At 45.8% G+C, this 24,504-nt stretch overlaps 1 pseudogene; it reads left to right on the top strand.

The window, feature by feature from the left end:
- The window catches only part of LOC102977164 (protein PRRC2C-like), a 24,338-nt pseudogene extending 6,995 nt beyond the window's left edge, over window positions 1-17,343 (top strand).
- Window positions 17,344-24,504: the final 7,161 nt, after the last annotated feature.

Genomic DNA, 24,504 nt, shown 5'->3' with positions numbered 1-24,504 from the left:
ATCCTCCCGGACCGGGGCACGAACCCGTGTCCCCTGCATCGGCAGGCGGACTCCCAACCACTGCGCCACCAGGGAAGCCCCCAGCGGGCCGCTTTTAATCAATGTGACCTTCTAACCAGAGAGGCCACCTTCTTCTAATTTACCAAAGGCACCATAAGGGCTAGCGGTGGCCTTGGGGAGTGGTGTCCTGAGCAGAGAGCTGGGTTTCATCTAAGATCACAGGGTGCAGGAAATGGGTCAAAGATGCAGGGGAGTTTACCAGTTAGTGGGGGCTTCAAGTGGCCCAGAGGGAAGGTTGGGGAGAGAGTGAAACAGAGAGATGGGGAGGGGGAGGGAGGGGGGAGGGGGAAGCAGCACTGAAGTGTCCTGTGGAGCAGGGGTAACGGGGAGAGGCTTTCCTGGGACAGTGACCGGGGATGGCAGGCTCTGAGGCATTCACAGACTGGCTGATTCCAAGGGTCCAAAGGGAAGCCACTAGCCTCCCAGGGCCAGTCTGGAGCTCCAGAATGATCCCATTTGGATAGACTACTGTGGTCCTTGGCCATCTACATCAGTGTCAGTATGCCTATTAAAAATGTATGTTCCTGGACCCCACCCCAGATCTAAGGGTGTGACACCTCTGTGTACCATTATGCTCAGCTCCAATGTGATTCTTAAGCACCCCAAAGTCTGAGAACCCCTGACTGGGAGTCTTGGTAGTCTTGGGTGCACAGCGCATGGTGGTATTCAGTGAGGTAACGTCGATAGAGCACCTGTGCAGGGTGTATCTGGACAATGACAGTTTTTACACACAACCCCTTGGTTGTATCGGTGACACGGTAGGTGTGTAGGCACCAGAAAGAGAGTTTACTATTAGCTGATACACATGCCATCCAGAGGGTGGGACAGAATATTGCTTCACTTTTCCCTTCACAGCATCTCTCAGTCATACCTCTGGGGATCCCCTTCTTGCTCTGGTCTCCCCCTTTTTCTCTTCCACAGGCCTCTTAGTCTTTTCTATTCGCAGCCTCTCTCATGGCTGTGCTGCAAGTCCAGGGCCCGGGTCATTCCTGAGGCTGGTGTATGGACCGTGAACAAGGCGGGGGTACCAACGGCCTACCCTCACTTCCTTCAATATGGTATTTTGCTAACAATTTACCTATTTTCTCTGTCTTACTGAAGCCTCCTCAGAAGGGGGTGGAAGGGAAAAGGAAAGAATGAGGCTAGGGGAAAAAGACCCCTGCCCACCTTGTCACCTAAATCTTACACTTTACCTGGGTTCCAGTCCCACCTTGGCAGCCAGTTCTTCCCAGCCCCTCCAGCCTGCCCTGATCTGAAACTCTCTTGAAATTCTAAGCAGAATTTGAATTAATTCAATTTCAATTCAACATCAGAATTTGAGTGAAGCAAATGTTTCTTTAGTTGTACTGGCCCTTGATGCTTTGGGCCATACAGATGATATACATCAGTGAACAGTAAAGGGAAAACTCTTGTGCCTTAGAGAAAAGGAAAGGAGACCTTGCAAGGCTGGGTTTGAAACTGTCAGGAGTGGGGCTGAGAGATGGGCTGGAGAAAGTGCAGCAGGTGAAAGGGGGGAAAAACAAGCCGAGAGGGCTTGCGAAATGAACCTCGTTTGGCCTACGTGCAGAGGGGCTGGTTTCTTGAGTCAGATACTCAGAAGAGGGGCAGGAGATGATCATGAGGTCTGTGGGGCCTGGGAGGGCAGGAACATCAGTAAGGTATGAGAAGGTGGAAAGCAAGCAAGCAAGCTTGCAAACAAACCCCAGACCCTGAATCCCGCTGCACGTTCAGCCATGTAAATGAACGGACAGAGGATAATCCTAGGATCTGACGGCGGAAGGGAGTGTGGTGGTTACTTAATCAAACCAATCATTTCATGCTCTTGATGTTAATTTACTGAATATTCCCACACCCCTGTAGACGAGTGCCTGCCTGTGCTTCTGATCTCTCAGGCATACAGTGGACTAATGGGGGGCAGGGGTGGGCAGAGCAGTAGGCAGAGGGCATGGCACTCTGCCACCATTTTACAAAAATGAATCATTAATTGTGTAGGAATTATGAAATCATTCACTGACATGATGTGATGGGAGTGTGAGTAAGACACCATCCCTGCCCTGTGGGGCTCTCAGGTGATCCAGGAAGAGAGGCATGTGGACATGTAACAGTAGTTCAAGATTAACTCCCCAAAGCCATGTTGGACATGGAAAGGCAGTTCTCTGAAAGAACAGGGAAGTGGGGAATTAAGTTCAGAACACCTTCTTGTGTGTTGTTTTTTTTCCCCTCCCCAACAAGATTGCAAGTTCTTGGAGGATAAATCTTGTACCTCCCTTTGTGTCTCCCACGATACTCTACATGCCTGGGGTTAAGCACAGAGTAGGTGCCCAATATTTGCTCCTTCCTATCCGTTTCAATGCCTGCAGGGCTTAAAACATGCTCTGCATGTGTTAGGTACTTGGTTTTCTTAAATGAATAAAATTAATTTTCCCTGTCTTTCATCCCATCCCTTCATTTCTCTGCTGTCTTCCAAGGATTTGTACAATAAATGATTATTAAGATGAATCATGAAATGGTCAATGATGTTAGAAGTTCAGCTTCATTAATAAGAAATTTCACCTATAACATCAGCAGAGATGAATAAAAATAAGATAATTCCCAACATTAATGAGGCTGCAGGTAAATGGAGCTTTTATAAATTGTTAAAGGGAGAAAAATTGTTCAGTTTTTTGGGGAAGGCAAACTGATACTCTTTGTCAATAGCCTTAAGCATGCATGCATCCTTTTGCCTAGATGTTCAATCTCTACGAATTTACCCTAAGGCAAAAATTACTGCTGAGAGGAAAGAATTATATGGAAGGAAGATAATCAGCATTCTTCATGGTAGTGAAAGTTGAAAACATCTTAAGGGACTGTATGATTAGTATCTTGAAGCAACCTATAATAATGTGGTAGAAAAGTATTTGAAAAATGGGAGCATATTAAAGATGGATTAAATTTTAAAATATCACCAAAAACCAGCTCAGAAAGCTAGAACAATAGGCATTCTGGAATTCTGGTTTGTTCCTTACTGGCTGTGTGGCCTCAGGAAGGTTTCTTGGCCTTTTTTGCCCTTCAGTTTTCTTTTCTGTAAATTTGAGCCGTGGCTGTTTTCTTTGCAGGGTTGCTGTAAGGACTGTTGATGTGTACATAGAGCACTTGGTTGTGAGCCTGATGCGTAGCAGATGCTCAGTTAGTAGTGGCTTTTATTAGCCAAGTTCTGCTTTAAAAAAAGACAAGACGTATACTTGCACGGTGAAAGAAAGACCAGTAGAAATTACAGCAAAGTGTTAGCAGTGTTGTCTCTGACTGGTGGTATTGTAGTGATTTTTCTTTCCTTCTTTGGGTTTTTCTCTTTTACCAAATTTTCTACAGTGAACATTATGGAAATGATATTAATATTATAATCAGAAACAAAGTGCTTAGAAAAGAAATGGCCCTGGGCTTGTATTAAAAAATAAAAGAATTAAAGAGATGACCTACTGATTCATCTATGGTAGGATTATAAGAGACCTTAGGGATCATTTGTTTAACTTCATTTTACAGCTGAGGAAACTGAGGCACCGAGAGGGAAATATATAAGATAAAACATAAATTAGTAGCGGGTGTCACATTTCCTGAGCCAGTGCTTTTCCAACTGCACTCGTCTGTCTTTGAGGACCTGGGGCTCAAGAGAGGGGTGGCTTTAGCCCTGGATATCCCCCAAACCTCTGGATTCACCAGTAGAATCTGGAATCTCTAGAATCTTCTGAGTCTCCTGGGGAGAGACTTCTGTATCCTCTCCTCTCCCCACGCAGGGTAGTGTCAGATAGGGTCCACTACTGGGATTTACTACTTTCTACCGTCCAAGTTTGAACAAATTCCTTCTCCAGATTCTACTTTTTTATTCATTAAATGGAGACAGTGATGTCACTGGAAATGTTTAGCATAATTTCCATGCCAGCCCTCTCTCCAGGGGGCCAGAGCCGTCTGTTTATTGGCACATGTGTGTTCTGATAGTACATCCAACCCCTTGTGTCTAAAATGAAATTATTGTCTTTCCTGTTTCTCCTCCTGTATTCCACCTTGGAAAATGGTGTCATTCTTCACACCTCCTACTTTTTTAAAACTAAAAACAAAACCCGAAAAACTTTATTTATTTTAAAAAATTTTAATTTTATTGGAGTATAGATGATTTACAATGTTGTGTTAGTTTCAGGTGTACAGCAAAGTGATTCAGTTATACATATACATATATTCATTCATTTTTAGATTCTTTCCTCATATAGGTTATCACAGAATATTGAGTAGAGTTCCCTGTGCTATACAGTAGGTTCTTGTTGGTTATCTATCTTATACATAGCAGTGTGTCTGTATTTTCATCCCAAGCTCCTGATTCCCACCCCGACCCCGCCACATTTACCCTTTGGTCACCATAAGTTTGTTTTCGATATCTGTAAGTCTACTTCTGTTTTGTAAATAAGTTCACTTGTATCTTTTTTTAAAGATTAGATTCCACATATGAGTGATATCATATGATATCTGTCTCTCTCTCTCTCTGACTTACTTCACTTAGTATGATAATCTCTAGGTTCATCCATGTTGCTGCAAAGGGCAATATTTCATTCTTTTTTTATGGCTGAGTAGTATTCCATTTATATATGTACCACATCTTCTTTATCCATTCATCTGTTGGTGGACATTTAGGTTGCTTCCATGTTTTGGCTATTGGGAACAGTGCTGCAGTGAACAGTGGGGTGCATGTATCTTTTTGAATTATAGTTTTCTCCAGATATATGCCCAGCAGTGGGATTACTGGATCATATCTTCTAACCCCTTATTGATTAGTTGTTAAATCTTGCTGATATAGCCGATGAACAACTCACATTCATGCAATCAGTACTGATTAGCATAAGGCACTCTCCATCTGGATAGTGGGTGGGTAGGAGGAAACAGGAGGATGAACTAAACTGTCCTCGAGGAGCTTATCCTTGGGAGAGGGTTTAAGGTACATAAACAGCTGTAAAATCACGTAGAGAGGGATGGTCACCATAAGCAAAGGAAGATAGTGGGATGTGGGGCTTGAGATGAAGGGGAGATCAGTTCTAGTGGGGGCTTGGTGGCGGAGAAGAGGACGCACTTGATCTGGACCAAGGACAGTGTAGGATTTGGATATGTATGAAGGCACGGTGAGGAAAGGACCAGGGGATGATCAGGGAGGATTAGAGCCTCATGGAAGAGGGAAGGAGGAGGGTGATAGTGGGAAACAGATGAGGAAAGCAAGGCTAGTGTGAGCCTGCAGAAGGCCTTGACTTCATATACAGGCTTCCTAACTGCAGAGCCCAGGACCAGAGGAGCCCTAGGTCTGAGTGATGGGGCAGAGAAGATTCCAAGGACATCATTTTCATTCCTTGGGGGTGCTGGTGCAATATATTTAATTCATTCTATGAGACTCATTGAGTCCTACTCTGTGACAAGTACTAGGCTAGGTGGTGTGAAAGACACCCCTGCCCCCGTGGACCATACAGTTTAGTGGTACAGACAGGCAATTCAGAAGTAAACACATTAATTGCAAACTCTGATATGTGTAGGCAGGAGCAGATTCACCCGAAGCTAATGGTGCTTACCCTTCAAGGTCTCTCCCTTGCACGGGGGCCTAGCTGTTTTGAATTTGTGATTTTGTAACCTTCTTCTTCGAGTCAGCCTTTCACGTGGCATGAGCTTCAGTTCCCATAGGACCTGGATGTGCCTGGTGCTCTGGATAGAGACTAAGGAGGTAGGAAAGAAGCCTGCTCAGGTGGGCATGTCACCAAGAATCTCAGTGCAGGCTGCTCAGCACACGCTGTCCTTTGTCGCCTCTTACTCTACATCTTGCAGATGTGACCCCGCGAGCCTCCCTCTTCCTCCTGTGGCTGTGCTTTGGCTGCACCATCCTTTTCTCTGTTCCTCTAAATTCTTTCGCAGCTCAAGGCCTCCCCCAAGATTCCACCTGGAAGCCCTTCCCTCAGTTCCTTGAATTGCAGGCTCCTTTTTGGTTTTGTTTCAGGTCTCCGGGTTAATGTCCCTCTGTCAGGGGTGATGGGAAGTGCTCCACAACCTTGCTAATACTTGTAATTGTCGTGCTTTAATGTTTGCAGATTTGGTGTGACTCAGTATCTCATTGTTTCAAGGAATATTTCCTTTATGTAACATTTATAGTATGGCCATTTTGGCTTTCTCTTCTAGAAGCACCTCTTCATAACCTTTGCTCATTGCTCTGTTTGGTTGCTTGTCATTTTCTTATTGGTTTGTAGGAGTTCTTTACAGGTACTGAACATTTGTTGATTGTATGTATTATATTGTTTCTCAAAATATGACTTGTCGTTTACCTTTCTTTATGGTGTGTTTTGCTATGTACGTGTTTTTAATTTTAATGTAGTCACATCTATAATCTTTTCTTCTATGGGCAGTGTTTTTGTTTGTTTGAGTCTTTAAAAAGGAATCCTCTCCTTCCATGAAGTATTAAAAAGATATCCTTCTGTATTTTCTCCTGAAGTTGGGAAGCTTTACATGTCACCTTTAGGTCTTGAACTTACCAGAGATTTATTTTTGTGACTGTGGGAGATAAGAATCAAATATTTTTCCATATGGATAACCAGTTACATCAAAAGCATTCCATCTCCATGGATCTGTAATGCCAGTGATGGGCGTGGGGTGGGGTATTTAGATAGAAAGATAGGGAAGCCCTCTCTGACGGGGGTACATTGAGCAGAGAGCTGAATGAATGAGGAAGTGAGTGAACCATGCAGTTATCTGGGGGTGCTTCCCTTAGGCAGAGGGCAAAACAAGCACCGCTGTCCTGGGGTGAAGCACCCCCAGTGTTGGAGGGAAAGCAAGGAGGCAGTGCTGTGGTCCGGAGGCTGGGACGAGAGGCAGCATGGCATGCTCACCGCATGACAGGCCAGGTCATGAAGGAGCTTGTAGATCACAGTAAGGGCTTCGAACTTCGGCTGCCGCTGGAGGGCTTTGAGCAGGGAGTGACAGGATCAGATTTATGTCTTTTAGTGATCACGTTGGCTGCTACACGAAGACAAAACTGTCACGGGGCTAGAGATCAGTTAAGAAGCAAGAGATGACGGCAGCTTGGGTCCTGGTGGGAGGAACAGGGAGGGTGGAAGCTGTCAGATTCAGGGTGTATTGTGAAGGTGGAGTCAAGAGAGCCCACTGATGGGCTGGATGTGGGGTGTGAGCGAAAACTGAGTAAGACCTCCTCACTATTCCCTTCACCCTCTTCTGAAACTCCTCCTTGTATGTTTGTTAGACCCTTGTAGTCCATCCCCCATCTTAACTAAACTTTCATACCTTTGATCTCTTTGCCCTCTGGCTGCATTCTGGGTGAATTCTACAGTGCCTTCTTTCAACCTACTAATTCCCTCTCTGACTGTGACCAGTGTAGGGATTTTTGTGGCTGCTGAATTCTAAATTCAGTCACTATGTTTTTCATTTCCAAGATGAAAAAACTTTTTTCATATCTACCTGTTTTGGTTTCATAATTTTTTTGTTCTCTTTGAAGTAGATATTGAGAGGTAAAAATGGGTCTCTCTAGGACTGATCCCCCCACAGATGGGCCTCCCAGAAACGGAGCTGGCTTCCCGCAGGGATCCATGGGAACTGGCCCAAGGGCTTGTGACAGTTGATCCTGATCAACAGCAAGGACTGGGTACCAGCCCCATGCCCTCACTCCCCCATCATGCCTGGAGAGGGGGGCTGGTTCTTCCGCAACTATGAATCCCCAGCACTAGGTCGCTAACTCATTTAGCTGCAACCGCTCAGCCTGGACCTCAGTCTCAATCAAAAGGGATTAGGCTGGTGCTTCTTCCCACCAAGAACACCGAGCCCAGGTTCTGCCACATCACACTGCTGTTGTTGCATCCCAGCCTCTGATTGCTTTGGAAAGAGGCCCAGCCTTCTCCAGTCAACAGCTGAGAGTCACGGTGCCTCTCCTACAGTCTCAGGTCTGGCCATGCTAGACCTCTCTGTGCGGCCCTAAGAGAAAAGCATACGGGGACCTGCTCCTTTCTGTGATTTACTGCAGTGGGTGCTGCTCCAGTGGGCCAGTGAGTGTGCTCCTTGGTCATTGCCTCTGTTTGCATGGCAGACATTACACCTTCATTTATCTCTGGAACTTCCTCAACATACTTACATATGTCTGTTATGCTGCTCCCTAAAACTGATTTCATCTGGATTGGGTCACGTTTGGATTATTGATGTTTTTGGCTGTTATGCTTAGCATTCCATTTCTTCATGTGTTCTGTAATTTTAGATTTGTAGGTTCATTTGGAATAGGAAGCTTTTGGATTTTTTTTCTTTCTCCTATGTGTGCAACCCTACCTGTCTAAAGGTGTTGTGGTTGGTTCCTCTTGGCCCCCTGAACCTCTGGTTGGTCCAGAAACAGGCCTTACATTGCTGGCTGGTGGTTGGACATGGGGATGGCATGGTGGGCCGTCTTAACTTGGTTCCTGGAAGAAAGGCTTTGTCCTCCAGTTCCCTGGGCCCACAGCTTCCTAGGAAGTTGTCACCCCAGGCTGCACTTGGCCACAGTTTTTGTCAGCGTCCTTTCTGGATTAGGGGTGACCTACCCAAAGCTGACTCTAAGCAGGGGAGTGCTTCCAGTCCTTCCTCTCCACGCCCTCGGTGATCCCACAACATGAAACCCGGAGTTCTGGAGCCTGTCCAGTCCTGCTGCAGCCTCCACAGGGTCACCTGGAGTGATTATCAGGGACACCGAGCCGAGAGTGCCGAATTTTCCATGACTTTCTGGTTGAGTGTCGTCCGGAAGTACTTTGTGTAAAACGTTCACCAGCGGAGAGAAAGGGCAGGGGGAGGGGCGCGCAGGACGGGCTGGTGAAATACACGGAGAAGGTCCAGAGGGGCATGCCCGGCCGGTCTCAGGACCGGGGCTCGCGTGCTGCAGGCGGAGGGACCTGTGTGACCCTGCACGGGTGTCCCGACCCGTGTTGTTGTTAGAGCTGAGCCCCCTGACACTCTGCTGGCTTCCAGACCCGGCACCCAGGAGCCTTCAGCTCTGCTCACTTGTCATCCAAAGAGATGTTAATACTGTTTTTTCAGTCCAACTATATCTTTTGGCTTTCCCTTTTTATATTTTGCAAAGTGTTTGGAGCAGCAGGGATGCAACAAAGCTGGACTCGTTGGGCTATCCTGACCCAGTCGGTAGTCTTTTAGTCCATGGTGGGCACGGTCTCAGGTGTGGCTCTTAAAACCTCGGTGGGATGGCTTCTCTCAGAGCAGCCACGCCCACTGGTGGCATGTGGTAGTGCAACTGGCAAAGTTAGACTACTTTGCCAGTAGTATAATGGGGGGGGCAGAGGGGACACTCAGACGATTTTCCTCCTTCCTGTGGACTCAGAGGCTATGAGACCAACCTCCTATACAGTGCAGGCATCCCCTCTACGCTACCTCCAGAGATGGTCAAGGCCAGCTGGATTAGCTCCCTGTCCAGAATCCACCCCACGTTTGCACAGCTGTTTTCAAGGAGTCCTTCTGGTATTGAGCAACTGTTTCTCCCTGTAGCGCTCACCCACGAATCCTATCTGCCATTTGAAGCAGGACTGAGTAGCTATGCCCCATCCGCATTCCCTCTCAGCTGTTTGAGGGCAGCAGTAGACTTTTCTTCTCCTGGCTCCCTCATTCAACCTCGCTCTATCATGTTGTCTTGCCCTGCAGGAACTCTGGGTTATCAACATGGACTTAGTAAAACACCGCCTGGCCTTGACCAAAGTGGAGAGACAGACATTTAGTCCCTGAGAGGATGCTGCCTCCTGACATCTCTAAAAGTGGAAGATGGGGAATGGATTCCCTCACATCGTCTGGTCTCAGCTAAGAATCCTCCCTGGTAGGTAGCCGGCTAAGGCATGTTTCACAAGGAAGCATCTCCCTCTAGTGGCCACCAGGGTGTATCTCAAGATGCTGTCCTCCCTTTCCTAGCTCTTTGGTCCATGAGGATTCCCTTATAAGGTTGAGAAGAGCCACTGAGCTGTGGGTGGATCAGCTGTAGACTGCAAAGCCCCCCATCTGACTTTCTGACTAAAATGAACTGATTTTGCAGTGGTGACTGGTGAGGGTGAGAGAGCTCGGCTTCAGTTTCCATGTTTCTCATAATTTCCTAAGCCAAAATTTGCAAATGGTTATACATATGTTAATATTATTCCCAGAAACTCCAGAATAATTGTTCTTCTTTTAGGTGGATTCCGTAATAATTGGCTCCTTTCATGATTTTCTCTGCCTGTCTCTGCTTGCTAAGTGGTTTAGTCGAATCCTTTTAGTTGCAGTAAACAGACTCCTTTACACCTGCATCTCAGCCACCTTGTATCTACCGGGTCCTCGCAAGGATCCCACATGGCTGTGGAATAGGGGTCCTTCCCATTCAGGGGACACATGTGCATAAGTTTGCCATATAGAAAATGTTGGAGGGGGGAGTGGGAGAAAATAAACAGTTATTGAACACTTTCTATACGCTGGGTGCTATGCTGTTTCATATACATTGTTCATATTTTTGCATCAAGTGTGTTGTAACTATTATTATTCCCATTTTACAGGTAAGGAAACTGGGCTGAGAGGTTCCACCAGGGCTGCTGCAAGTTGTATATTTTCATTCTCTAGGAGATGCTCTTCACCTTGTAGTTAAAGCGGCATGTTGGTTAGGGGTGGGGCCAGTAAGTCACTTGCCCAAGCCACACAGCGAGGGAGGGCAAAGCCAGGATTCAAACCCAGGTCTGAATGACTACACAGCTTATGCTCTTCCTGCTGCATCATTCTCTTGGGAACCCCATAGGAGTAAAAGCAAATGAATTTAGCTTTTTCCTTCTCCTTAGAGAAAGTTCCATTTACATATTCTGAAATCAAGTGCAGGAAATATGGAATTTTATCCAAAATGACAGCCACCTCTCAGAAGGAAAAATGAGCATCTACTATGTGTGACACCTACTACCGTCCCAGGTGTTGGGTTATCAGCAAGACTCAGATCCCACTGGAGGCTGTGCCGGGCTGGACTGTGAGTGGAATGATAAGCCTCCAGGGTATGATGGAGTCAACCTGAAAACCGAATTTAGTTCCACGTCAGAGGTTCCCTACCCACAGAAATGTGGTTTTAACTGGTCCGGCATGAGACGCAGCATCTCAGTTTTCTAAGGCTCCCTGGGTGATTCTACTGAGCAGCCAGGGCTGAGAAGCACTGATCTAGTCCGGCCCCTCATTGTAGAGAAGGAGGGAAAATGTGCCCAGAGGCCAGTGACTTGCTTGAGACCACTTGCTGATTAGTGTTTGCTACTGAGTGTGTGCTGGCTCCTACTGGATCCTCTGCTGTGCCGGGAAGGGACCGGGAAGGGATGGGCCACCTGTTGGAAGAGAGAAGCCATAGCTGGTGCAGGGGAGGCACTTACACGTGCTCAGTACGTGCTCTTAACCATCACGTCATATGAAGTTGATCCTTAGAGGGCATGATCGCTGTTGTGGGCTGGAACCAGATGTGACTCATGCCAGGAAACCGCTTGCTCTTATTATTAGTTAGGGCGAAAGGAAAAGCTATTGTAAGAAAAACACCCAAGACTACAGTGGCTTAAAGAACATTGAGGTTTATTTCTTTCTCATTCAACAGTCTATGGTGAATAAATGAGCTCATTTATTCCACAAGGGCATTCAGGAACCTGGAACCATTCCTAGGGCGTTAGCCAGAACTGCTGCCTAAAGCTGGCCTGCAGGCACTTATGGGTTCCAGAAAGAACATGGAGCATGTGGATGTATTTTAAGTGACACATCACTTTTGCTCATTTTCCAATGGTGAGAATTTAGTCCCATGGAAGCAAGGGGCATTGGGAAAAGTATTCCCTTCCTGTAGCCAGTGCCCAGCTACAGTTCTATTCCTATAATAGAAGGAGAAAGATTTTAGTGACCAGTGAGTGTCTCCATGGTAGACTTCAAGGGAATTTAATCATGATGTCCTCTTTCAATCACTCTCCCGGTCAAGAAGCATTTTCGAGTACCCCTTATGAGTTGCGCAGGCATGGGAGATGGGAGCACAGAGCAGGGGCGACTAGGTTGGATGTTTTAAGTAAGGGAACATTCCCTAGAGGTAGAAATGTTTGGACTGAGATTTGAAGATGAGTAGGAATTGCAAAGAAGGATATGCCTGGCGGAACACAGCTGTGCAAAGGCCTGGAAGTAGACGGAAGTGGATGGGACAAAGGTTTGAATGCGCCAAAGTGGCTGGAGGAGGGCTAGAGAGAACTCTGCAAAGCCAGACCATGTGGACTCCCATTTTGAAGCCAAAGAGTGCAAAGTAACCTTATTTTCTTTCTTTCTTCCTTTCCTTTCCTTTCTCTTTCTCTCTCTCTTCCTCCCTCCTTCCTTCCCTCCCTCCCTTCCTTCCTTTTTTCTTTTTCTTTCTTTCTTTCTTTCTTTCTTTCTTTCTTTCTTTCTTTCTTTCTTTCTTTCTTTCTTCCTTTCTCTCTCCCTCCCTTCCTCTCTTCCTTCTGTTGACTGAAATAAAAATGCACAACACGAGAGCTGTGAGATTCAGGTTTATCTGGGGACTTACTGAGGACTATAGCCAGGGAGATGGCCTCTCAGATAGCTCTGAGGAACTGCTCTGAAGAGGTAGGGGGAGGTCAGTAGATAGGTGATTTTGGAGAAGGGTTATGTGCAATCAAGCACACATCTTGGTAGAAGGTTACTGTTAATCACAAGGAATAGATATCTCAGTTAAAGGTTTTAGTGCTTTTCTACATACAGGAAGATGCAAGAATCTGGGTTCGTGAAATTTTCTCCTGAAAATATCTAACTATCTGAGGGCCTGTTCTACCTGTTTTCCCTGAGCACAGCGTGCCTCATTCCCGATCTTTGCCCTTAATTCCTTTCAGGGTGTATGTAGGTGGAACTGGATGGTGGACAACATGGTTTGTTTTATCCTTTCCTCCTTCCCTCCATCCCTCCCTTCCTTTTTACAGTACATCTCCAGGACTTATTTACCTTATAACTGGAAGTGTGTACGTTTTGGCCACCTTCACCCATTCCAGCCCCCTCCTCCCACAGCTTCAGGCAGCCATCAGTTTGTTCTCTGTATCTACAAGTTAGTTTTGTGTGTGTGTCCTTTTTATTTTATTTTATTTTTTTAGATTCCACATATAAGTGAGATCATACAGTATTTGTCTTTCTCTATGTGACTTATTTTGCTTAGCATAATGCCCTCATGTTTCATCCATATTGTCACACATGGCAGAATTTCCTTCTTTTTAGGGCTGAATAATATTCCATTGTATACATATACCACATTTTCCTTATCCATTCATCTGTCAGTGGACACACAGGTTATTTCCATATCTTGGCTATTGTAAATAATGCTGCAATGGAATAATATTCCATTGTATACATATACCACATTTTCCTTATCCATTCATCTGTCAGTGGACACACAGGTTATTTCCATATCTTGGCTATTGTAAATAATGCTGCAGTGAACACAGGGGTGCAGCTATCTTTCTGAGGTAGTGATTTTATTTTCTCTGGATATAATCCCAGAAGTGAGATTGCTGGATCATACAGTAGGTAGTTCTAGAATCTCCTCACTATATTTTCCATAGTGGCTGCACCAACTTACATTCCCACCAACAGTGCACAAGGATTTCCTTTTCTCCACATCCTTATAGCACTTATTTCTTGTCTTTTTGGTAATAGTCATTCTAACAGGCATGAGGTGATAAGTCATTGTGGTTTTGATTCGAATTTCCCTGATGATTTGCAAACTTTCAATTGATAGTTTTTTGTTTGTTTGTTTTTTAAATTTTCTTGGCCACCACGTGGCATGTGGGATCTTAGCTCGCCAGCCAGGGATCAAATGCACGCCCCCTGCATTGGAAGTGGGGAATCTTAACCACTGGACCGCCAGGGAAGTCCCTCAATTGATAGTTCTGAGGAGCGAATTCACTGGCATCTACATGTGAAAAGGAACTTGCGTGGGATTGGGCCCCTAACTCTTAAGAGACTAAAAGGAACCTGAGCTGAGCTTTATTATTTTTTTAATTATTATAGCATTTTATCATCACATCCCTTTCTTTTTTTTTTTTATAGATTTATTTATTTTATTTTTGGCTGCATTGGGTCTTCGTTGCTGCGTGCCGGCTTTCTCTAGTTGCAGTGAGTGGGGGCTACTGTTTGTTGCGTGGGCTTCTCATTGCGGTGGCTTCTCTTGTTGTGGAGCACGGGCTCTAGGCACGTGGGCTTCAGTAGTTGTGGCTCGCGTGCTCTAGAGTGCAGGCTCAGTAGATGTGGCACATGGGCTTAGTTGCTCCGGCATGTGGGATCCTCCCCGACCAGAGATCAAGCCCTTATTTTATTTTTGGCTGCATTGGGTCTTCGTTGCTGCGTGCCGGCTTTCTCTAGCTGCAGTGAGTGGGGGCTACTGTTCGTTGCGTGGGCTTCTCATTGCGGTGGCTTCTCTTGTTGTGGAGCATGGGCTCTAGGCACGTGGGCTTCAGTAGTTGTGGCTCGCGTGCTCTAGAGTGCAGGCTCAGTAGTTGTGGCACATGAGCTTAGTTGCTCCGGCATGTGGGATCCTCCCCGACCAGAGATCAAGCCCACGTCCCCTGCGTTGGCAGGCGGATTCTTAACCACTGTGCCACCAGGGAAGCCCCCTGAGCTGGCCTTTTGACATTCCCCACCCAAGGTTATTTAAGGATCAGCCAGCCTTTGGGAAATGTACTGTTTTCTGATATCATGAGATGGTCTTGCCCGCGCACTTCTGGACTACAGGGTGGGTGGGAGTGGTGCCCCCTGGAAGGGGTGGTGTGTGAAAGGGGGCAGTCCAGGGAACACATTGGTTTTGGGAGGAGGCCTTAGACTGGGGTGAGGCAATATCTCTTGGACTCAGACTCCAGAGCGTGGAGGTGCCTGGCATGTTTCTAGTGATGGGAGGTGGGCGACAGCTGCCCCTGTGAAGGTGGGTGGGCAGAAGGAGGGGGGCAGGTGGGTAAGGGGCCTATGTAGGTCCTTCTGTACCTCCAGTCCACCGGGAAATTCATGGTAAACGTAGCTGGTCTCAGGCATGCTGTGTGGTGGATCCCACGGTAAGGACTGAGAAGCAGGGGCAGAGCAAGGCCCTTTCTCTAGTGGCCTGCGTGGCAGTTGTGGTGGCAACCCCTGGTGGAAGCCCGCTGGTCCCCACAGAGCCGTAACCTCATGGGCTCCATGGGGGTGGGCCTCCCGGGGAGGCTGGAGCTGCAGACAGGCCGACAGGTCGGTTGGCGGGGGCGTGGAACCTAAGCCTCAGGTGATCACAGTTTGGGAATTGAAAGGAAATGTGCTCTGGCTTTGCAGGTTCCAGGGATGAGGTCCGGAACATTCTGGTTATGTTTTCATATTCCCCTCCCAGCTCTCAGGAGGGCCCCTCCTGCTCCCAGGATCTCATTGATTGTGAAAACTCATTCTTTTTCGCAATTCTTTCTGAAGTTTTGGGCTTCTGTTTCTCAGTTTGTGTTCGTGTCTGTGTCGCCTCCCCGCTGCTGTGTCTCTGTCTCTCATTTCTCCCCACGAGCTTGCCAGTCAGCAGCTGGTCACCTGATGTTTCCTAAATGTTTCTTCTCTTTCCTGCCTCTCCGAGTCCGGCTGCAGAGAAGCTGCTGTTTCTCCACGGGCAACGGGGAGGCTGTCTGCCGTTCTCCTGAGCTGCTGCCTTTTCCTCTCGTCACTGGCCACAGGGGGTCCCTACAGGCTCCCACGCCAGCCAAGCTCATGATGAAAGGGGGGGCTCTGTTGTCCTGAGATGAAGCATCAGGGGCAGATCCTGATGACTGAGGCCCTGACCCCCAGGTCTCCTGGTGCTGGCTTCCAGGCAGGCCATTGCAAACTTTGCTATTAGGAGCCATCTCCTTTGTTCTTACATGTTTCTACTTTCTTGTTACACAGTCTCAGGTTACTTGTTTTCTGACAATTTGTCTGGCAGGCTATTTTTGCGTCAGGGAGGCTGGAGTGGCTGCTGTGTGTGGAGGTGATGTCGCAGACCCGAGAGGGAAGCAATCGCAGTGTCACACAGTGTGGGGGGCCCGGTCCCTGACCCAGTCACCTACAGTTTGTTCTAAACAGTCAGCGGTGCTGGCTTAGAGCCTTAGGAGCTCTCAGTAGCCTGTGGCCAAGCCTTTCCCAGGGTATCATTCTCTTGCTGTTTGTGGTTTTCAAGGGCCACCCTTCCAGTGCAGGGACCTCAGGGTACAGGTGCCTGTGTGCTGGGCTAGATGATCTCTGAGGTCTTGTCTAAGATCCTATGAATGCTGATAACACAGAGACTAGAACAGGGGTGAACAGATCTTCCCAACTATGTCAGAACATGTGGTCTGGGAATTCAGTAACTCACCTATCACAAATATTTACTCCTAAACTCCTTCTCTGTGCCAGGCATGGTGCTAAGGGCTGGAGATGCAATAGTGAATAAGCGTCCAGTTTGGTGGGGGAGACAGACCCACACACGCTTGTAATTACAGTGCAATGTGGTCAGGCCCAGGATCCAGTCATTCGTGGGGTGTTCTGCGCACAGAGGAGGGGTACCTGGCCCAGTGGGGGCTCAGGAAGGCTTTGCTGGAGGAGTAATCCAGGGGATTGAGTCTGAAAGAAGAAGCAGGAGCTGGCTAGGCCAGGCAAAGGGGAGCGTAGAGGTGAGGCGAGGAAAGGTGAATTGTTTTCCTGTCTGAACCACCCAGTTTAATAGTGGTAAAAGCAAGGCATATGAGGAAGGGAGAGTGACAAAGCACAGGTCCCTTGATTTTAGAGACCAAATTTTAATCTCCTCTCCTTTGTACGAGAGTCTCAAACTCAATGGCCAGCGACCCAATGTCTGACCTGTGAGTCCCTTCACAGTTCCTGGGGGTGTGTCACGCAACCTAAAGTTCCCTGCAGGGACTGCAGATGAGTGTGTCCTGATAATCCTTGCTTCACTCGGGGACTGTCTGAAAGGCAGGGCCCCTCAGCACCCAGTGCAGTGCAGAGAGCACGGTGGGTGCCCATCAGATCCACAGATTGCATCTGTGTGTTTTGGCCCCCCTACCCGTCAGGGTGATCAACGGGAACTTGGCAGGCAGAGGCAGCCACCAGTTACGCGAGTCGTTAAGTTTACAGCAGAACATGGGCGAGGCCAAAGATATGGCTGCCAGAGGCATCCCGCAGGCTGGCACCGGCAGGAGGAGGATCGCAGAGGCAGGACCTCCCCAGGGAGGGACACCTGTGTGGGTCTCTACTGGAGGTGGGCGCCGGGGCCTCTACACCGTGAACTCCAACCTGGGCCAGTTTTAAGGACTCTGGGAATTAACTCCCACGTTCTATTTCCTGACATTGCCGTGGCCTTAGCTCTTCTGGGCGGATAATGGGAAGTCCTCGGGAGGCAATGTGATTTTAGGAAATGTGGCCTTTGGAGTCAGCTGGCCCTGAATTTGACGCTTAGCTCTGACAGCCTTGAACACTTAACTTCTCTGAACCTTGATTCCCTCATCTATAAAGTGGGGTTCATCATTATCTGTTTTTTAGTAGCTCTTGTGAAGATCAAAAGAATTAGCACATGTAAAGCACATTCTTCATACCTCTACCTCTCCGAGCAGGGCAAGGTGGCTGCATTCATTCAGTAAAACAATTACTGATTGCCTGCTTATTGCTAAGCATTGTTCTGGGTTCTGTGAAAACTAATGAACAAAAATCTCATAAAGCTCACATTCTGATGGGGAAGCCAGAAAATAAGTAAACCAACAAATAAATAAACAGGATAATTTCAGATAGTGATAAGAGCTACAAAGACAAGGAGAGAGGCTGATAGAGGGTGATGTAGTAGGAGGCCCGAGGAGGCTTCGGGGTGTGCAGTGATATTTGAACTGAGACCTGAGGGCTGAGGGGGCGTCTGCCTTGCCAGGACCTGCTGAAGGAAGAGCATTCAAGGCAGAGAAAACAGCAAGGATGCAGGAAATGTGCCTAGGAGGGTAAGCGCCTGGCTCATGCAGGGGAAGAAAGAAGGTCCTAGTAGTTCAAGCACTGGGAACCCTGGGCAGTGCGGTGTGAGATGAGATGGTGAGCAAAAGCTAAGTCCATGCATGTTTCCAAACTCTGCTCCGGGGTGTCCTGGAGCCCTGCGATTACTTCACAGGGCTCCACGGGATGCTAAATGTTTAAGAGAACACTCGGAGTCTGTTGGACTCCATGCAAACTACTAACTAGCTCAGGATAGCTTGCAGTTTCACCATGAGATTGCCCTACATGCTTTTTGATGACATATCTTTGTGAAGCTGGCTTTTCAGTGGTTGCTGTGATAAAAAGCAAGCACCACGGGCAAATCAGTGCAGAACAGGAAATGAGGGTGGCAGTGTCTAACGTGATTCCAAGTTTTGAGAGGCTGTGCACTGCCCACCCGGCACACCACACACATCCCGTTAGGAAGTAGTTGTGGTCCTTTAAGAATGAATTATTCCCTAATTTATATGTATTATTTTTTCTAATGGCTACTCAGTTATTAGGACATAAATACTTATTACATGGTTTGGGCCTAACTAAATGAACAGAACCCTTAGGTATTTCTTTTGACCTCAGAGGACTGTGAAAAAAATTTCTGAGCCTCTAAGAGCACTTTGAACAGAGGAGGTTGGAAAGTGGGTTTCCAACCTGGGCTAGGTGACAGTGCCGTCAGTCACACCCTTCTCCTTCCAAGCCCGGGGCCTGATATTGGATGTTTGTCTCTTGACAGCCCCGGAGTGCTTGTTTGTGCATGAGAGCAGGTAATGGGAAAAGGTCATGTAGATTTTCTAACTGGGTGGGTCCCCAGTCTGCCTGCCATTTGGATCACCTGGGGAAATCTGTAAAAATAGTTTCCTGTCCTCTGCCCTGGAGATTCGCATTCAGGGGTGTCTGACGGAGGAATCTGAGTTTAAAAGCCTCTGCTCCAACCCGCATTCCTTTAGGCAGCCAGGAAGGCCCAGATTTGCGGGGTCCTGGTTGTTTTCGGGTGTACTGGGGGCCAGGCTGTGGCCTGCGGAAACGAGGGGTCATTTCCGGATCTCCAGGCGGGGAAGGGGCGCAGGCAGCTGCGCCACAGAACGCGGGGGGAGGTGGGTGCTGGCCGCGCTCATCCCCACATCCATTGCGGGTGCGCAGCGGGAGTGGCCCGAAACGGAGACGCCTCTGCGGGATGGGTCCTCACCGTCCCAGGCCCAGGGATCACGTACTTCCCCGCCCCCGCCGCGGACGGCCGGACGCCTAGGGAGGGTTTCTGGGGCGGGGTGGGGGACGGAGAGGGCTGAGTGCAGCTGGGGAGGGAGGCGGCCGAGAGGTGGCAGCAGCCGCCCGCCCGCAGCTTCCGAGCCTCCAGGCAGGCCGGGCGGGGGTCGCGGAGACACGGGCTGCTCGGGGACGCGCGAGTGGCTCGGGGATGAGGGCGCCAAGGCCGGCCGGGCTGACCCGGGTCGGGGGGTGGGGGGGCGGCGGGGGAGGAACCGCGGAAACAGACGCGGGGTGCCCCCAGCGACGGCCCGATGTCTCCCGGAGTCTGAGAGCTGGGGTTGGACCGAGTCTGGTTACACCCTTGTTGAGTCTCTTTACACAGGATTTGTAGGGGTGCAAGACACTGAGTTACGGAACACCGAGATGAGCCAGGGCCCTGGGTACACAGATGCGGAACCACTGTCTCAATATGGTGTGATGCGAAGAGTTTTTTGGGGGGTGGGGGAGGGGTGGCAGGGATTAAAAATAACTCCCTTGCTGGTGTCTAAAATTCCACTGTTAGAGATGCATTCTTTTGTCTTGTCCGCTCCTCAAGGCCCTGGGAAGGATCAATGCATCAGACAGAACTTGAACTCTTTAGAATAAATCAATGACTTAATCTAATCTTTCTTCCTGGCAAGAGAGAAGCCCAGAATACCGAAGAAACAAAGAGGCGTGAAGGCACATTAATTGGTACTTGCTAATCACGCCCCAGAGACCAGGGCACTCCCTGGGGATGTTTCAGAACCATTTACGTTAGAGAAAAAGCAGCCCCATATCCACTTTGTGAATGTTTTAGGGAGGATTAATGTGGTGCCAGCACAGGGTGATTAGTTCAGTGCGTTGCATTATTATTATTATTTTGTAAAAGAGGAAGCACCTGTACTAAGATTTTAATAAATTATAAAATTGATCTCTTCTACTCTTTCCTTCTACCTTCTCTCTTTGAATTAGGGAAGTGGTATGGTATGGTGTGATGAAACTTTTACTCCAGAAATTCCTGGCTTGGAGATCTGCCTCTGCCACCCGCTTACGGGCTGTGTAATTCTGGAAAACAATCTCTCTGAGCCTCAGTTTTCGCTTCTGTAAAGCTGGAAAAATGGTATCTACTTGGATGGTTGTTGTGAGCATTAAATTAGATAGCACATGGAAAACATCTGGTATATGTACTGATTCAGGCCCAAGTGATGTGTGTGTCACAATAGTCACCATGGAACACCTCCCTGTGGTCTGGATTTTTGTATTTTTCTTTCTCTGTGACACCAGTGAGGCTGTTGAGCAAGGCTGTCCAGTTTGAGGACTGTCACAATTTACACAGACACGGGCTGTGGTGTGTGTGTATGTATGTGTGTGTGTGTGGTGCTCTCAGGTATAGAGGCACCACTCTGAACAAGAACTGTAAAGAAGAACTCTGCATCCTTACTTACCAGATTTTTAGGAATCTTTTACCAGAAGGAATGGAAAATACTGGTAAGCAATAAAGTCTAATCACCATTTGAAGACTGGTTCTCCATAGGTTTCTTCCAGGAATTTAACATTTGTTTAGTCTTGTAACAAATTAAAATCTATCCTCTGTCTTCAGACTAAAGACCTTGAGGCAGGGGTGAAGTTTAATCTTTTTAAGGACAGTCCCCTACTCTCATATGTAATGTGTTTCTAAAAATGTATGTGAACACCAATCAATATTTCTCCCAGTGGTAAAGTCAAGAGTAAAACAGTATTTTTAGGCTCACAACTGTGTAGGATAATGACTTTTGTATCTTTTTATTTCCCTCTGTTCCTCCTTCTTACCTGAAAGATTATGAGTTAATTATGGGTTTGCAGTCTGGGTTATTATTAAATTATTTTTTGATGTTGTGTGTCCTGGATCTGGATTTTTGACACTTACGTTCTTGACACATATTTTTGACACTTATATTCCGTCTTGTAACTGTATTTAAAGAACTATCTTAGACCTATCTTTATGTGTGATTGGCTTCAGTGCTCACTGCTAGTCCTTTTATATTTTGATTTTCCCATTCTTGAGCTCCTAATTTTAAGTCATGACTTGAGCAGTTGGAATATATTTTATAGTGATTTAAACAGTGGCAGACATTATGAGTGGCAGACATTTTGAGCTCTTATGAATGTCTTTTTCGTTAACTCCTCTCAAAAACTAAAACTTATCTGCGAGTAAAACACCTGAGTCTAAATTTTTTCCATGTCAAAACTCTATAGACATCACTCTATCATAGATGAGAAGACCAAGGTCAGCATGATTTTTATTCCTTTATAGATATTTTTATCTTCTTTTATTGGTCTGGAGATAGATAGATACATAGAAAACATGTTTTCTATTTTAATTTAAAAAGTTGTCAGGATATTTTTAGGTATGAGTCTCTGTTAGTTACTTTTCCCTGGAACCTGGCGAACCCGTTTCTTTCTCTCAGCTTCCCCTCTTCCCTTCCCTTTTTGGAAAGTTTTCTTTCACTATATCTTCAGTGATGGCTTCTTCTTTGATTGTTCTGGATTCTTTTTCAGAAACATAATTCTTGGGCTGAATCTCTGTTCCTGGTCTTCCATAGCTATCATCTTCTTTTTTAATTACTGTATTTTATTGATTGTAAGAAGCACTTATATTTTATGTACAACTAAGGAAGAAAAAATGTTGCCAGTTAAAACTATGACATAATGCCATAATTACAGCCTTATGAAATTGGTAAGTTGATCACACCAGCTTCCTTCTTGTTTTGAAGTATTTCATCTATTTTGAGAGCTTTGGCAGTTTCTCCTGCCTTCAATTGCATTGTTTGGCATGTGACAGGCAATCTCTTTTGCGTGTATCTCAGTTACAAAACATAACACAGCTTCTAAGCTTCTACTTAAGGATAACTTCTTTTCCCTTTCTTGGATCCCGTAAAGAACTTGGCTTAAAAAAAAAAGGAATTGCATTCATTGCTCCAATAACAGATATTTACTTCAGTAATATCAAATTACATCCCGCTGCTCTAATTCCATGCCTTTCTGCATACACAATAACTTCTTGTTTCAGTGCCAAATCATAGTGTAATCTTTTAAAAGACATTTTAAATGGCAATTAAACTCACATGTAATCACAACAATGTACATAAATCAATTAAAGTGCTTACAACATGAACAGCTGAGACCACGTTTGGCCATGCCCAGGACTTGACAACCTCGTTTCTAAAAATGTATGTGAACACCAATCAATATTTCTCCCAGTGGTAAAGTCAAGAGTAAAACAGTATTTTTAGGCTCACAACTGTGTAGGATAATGACTTTTGTATCTTTTTATTTCCCTCTGTTCCTCCTTCTTACCTGAAAGATTATGAGTTAATTATGGGTTTGCAGTCTGGGTTATTATTAAATTATTTTTTGATGTTGTGTGTCCTGGATCTGGATTTTTGACACTTACGTTCTTGACACATATTTTTGACACTCATATTCCGTCTTGTAACTGTATTTAAAGAACTATCTTAGACCTATCTTTATGTGTGATTGGCTTCAGTGCTCACTGCTAGTCCTTTTATATTTTGATTTTCCCATTCTTGAGCTCCTAATTTTAAGTCATGACTTGAGCAGTTGGAATATATTTTAAAGTGATTTAAACAGTGGCAGACATTATGAGTGGCAGACATTTTGAGCTCTTATGAATGTCTTTTTCGTTAACTCCTCTCAAAAACTAAAACTTATCTGCGAGTAAAACACCTGAGTCTAAATTTTTTCCATGTCAAAACTCTATAGACATCACTCTATCATAGATGAGAAGACCAAGGTCAGCATGATTTTTATTCCTTTATAGATATTTTTATCTTCTTTTATTGGTCTGGAGATAGATAGATACATAGAAAACATGTTTTCTATTTTAATTTAAAAAGTTGTCAGGATATTTTTAGGTATGAGTCTCTGTTAGTTACTTTTCCCTGGAACCTGGCGAACCCGTTTCTTTCTCTCAGCTTCCCCTCTTCCCTTCCCTTTTTGGAAAGTTTTCTTTCACTATATCTTCAGTGATGGCTTCTTCTTTGATTGTTCTGGATTCTTTTTCAGAAACATAATTCTTGGGCTGAATCTCTGTTCCTGGTCTTCCATAGCTATCATCTTCTTTTTTAATTACTGTATTTTATTGATTGTAAGAAGCACTTATATTTTATGTACAACTAAGGAAGAAAAAATGTTGCCAGTTAAAACTATGACATAATGCCATAATTACAGCCTTATGAAATTGGTAAGTTGATCACACCAGCTTCCTTCTTGTTTTGAAGTATTTCATCTATTTTGAGAGCTTTGGCAGTTTCTCCTGCCTTCAATTGCATTGTTTGGCATGTGACAGGCAATCTCTTTTGCGTGTATCTCAGTTACAAAACATAACACAGCTTCTAAGCTTCTACTTAAGGATAACTTCTTTTCCCTTTCTTGGATCCCGTAAAGAACTTGGCTTAAAAAAAAAAGGAATTGCATTCATTGCTCCAATAACAGATATTTACTTCAGTAATATCAAATTACATCCCGCTGCTCTAATTCCATGCCTTTCTGCATACACAATAACTTCTTGTTTCAGTGCCAAATCATAGTGTAATCTTTTAAAAGACATTTTAAATGGCAATTAAACTCACATGTAATCACAACAATGTACATAAATCAATTAAAGTGCTTACAACATGAACAGCTGAGACCACGTTTGGCCATGCCCAGGACTTGACAACCTCACCGGGACAGCCCCCTGGTCCACTATGATTGTAAGATGCCACCGATTGTAAGACCTAACCTGATTTCTGAATTGTAAACATGTGCAAAAATGGACATCTTAGAATCAGTGAAATATGATAGTTGCAATTCTTTGTTCTCTTTCTCTGCATTTTGGAAGTGTTTCTCAAGTTTGCCATCCATAATACTTATTCGATTTTCTGCCATGTCAATTCCACTCATTTACTGCTTCCTATTAATTATTGTTAAATAATTTTATTTTCTTGCAGATAGTTTTCTTATCAAAACTAGCTTCCTTTCTATCTGTTCTTGGAGACCACTGGTCAGATTCTCTTTTATAGGCCTGAAGCCTCTGGATATTTACCATACAACTGAGTTCTAGTGAATTCAAGTGATGTGTGTGACTTACAGAACTTCCCCATAAGAGCATTCATTGAGCTCTTCTCCATGCTCTTTTTTCCTTATTCCAGTTAAGAGCCAGGAGATGACAATGACAACCTTGGAGGCCACATG

This window comes from Physeter macrocephalus, chromosome 16 (genome assembly GCF_002837175.3).
Source record: "Physeter macrocephalus isolate SW-GA chromosome 16, ASM283717v5, whole genome shotgun sequence".
NCBI lineage: Eukaryota > Metazoa > Chordata > Mammalia > Artiodactyla > Physeteridae > Physeter > Physeter macrocephalus.
This window is presented reverse-complemented; position numbering and strand designations above follow the sequence as displayed.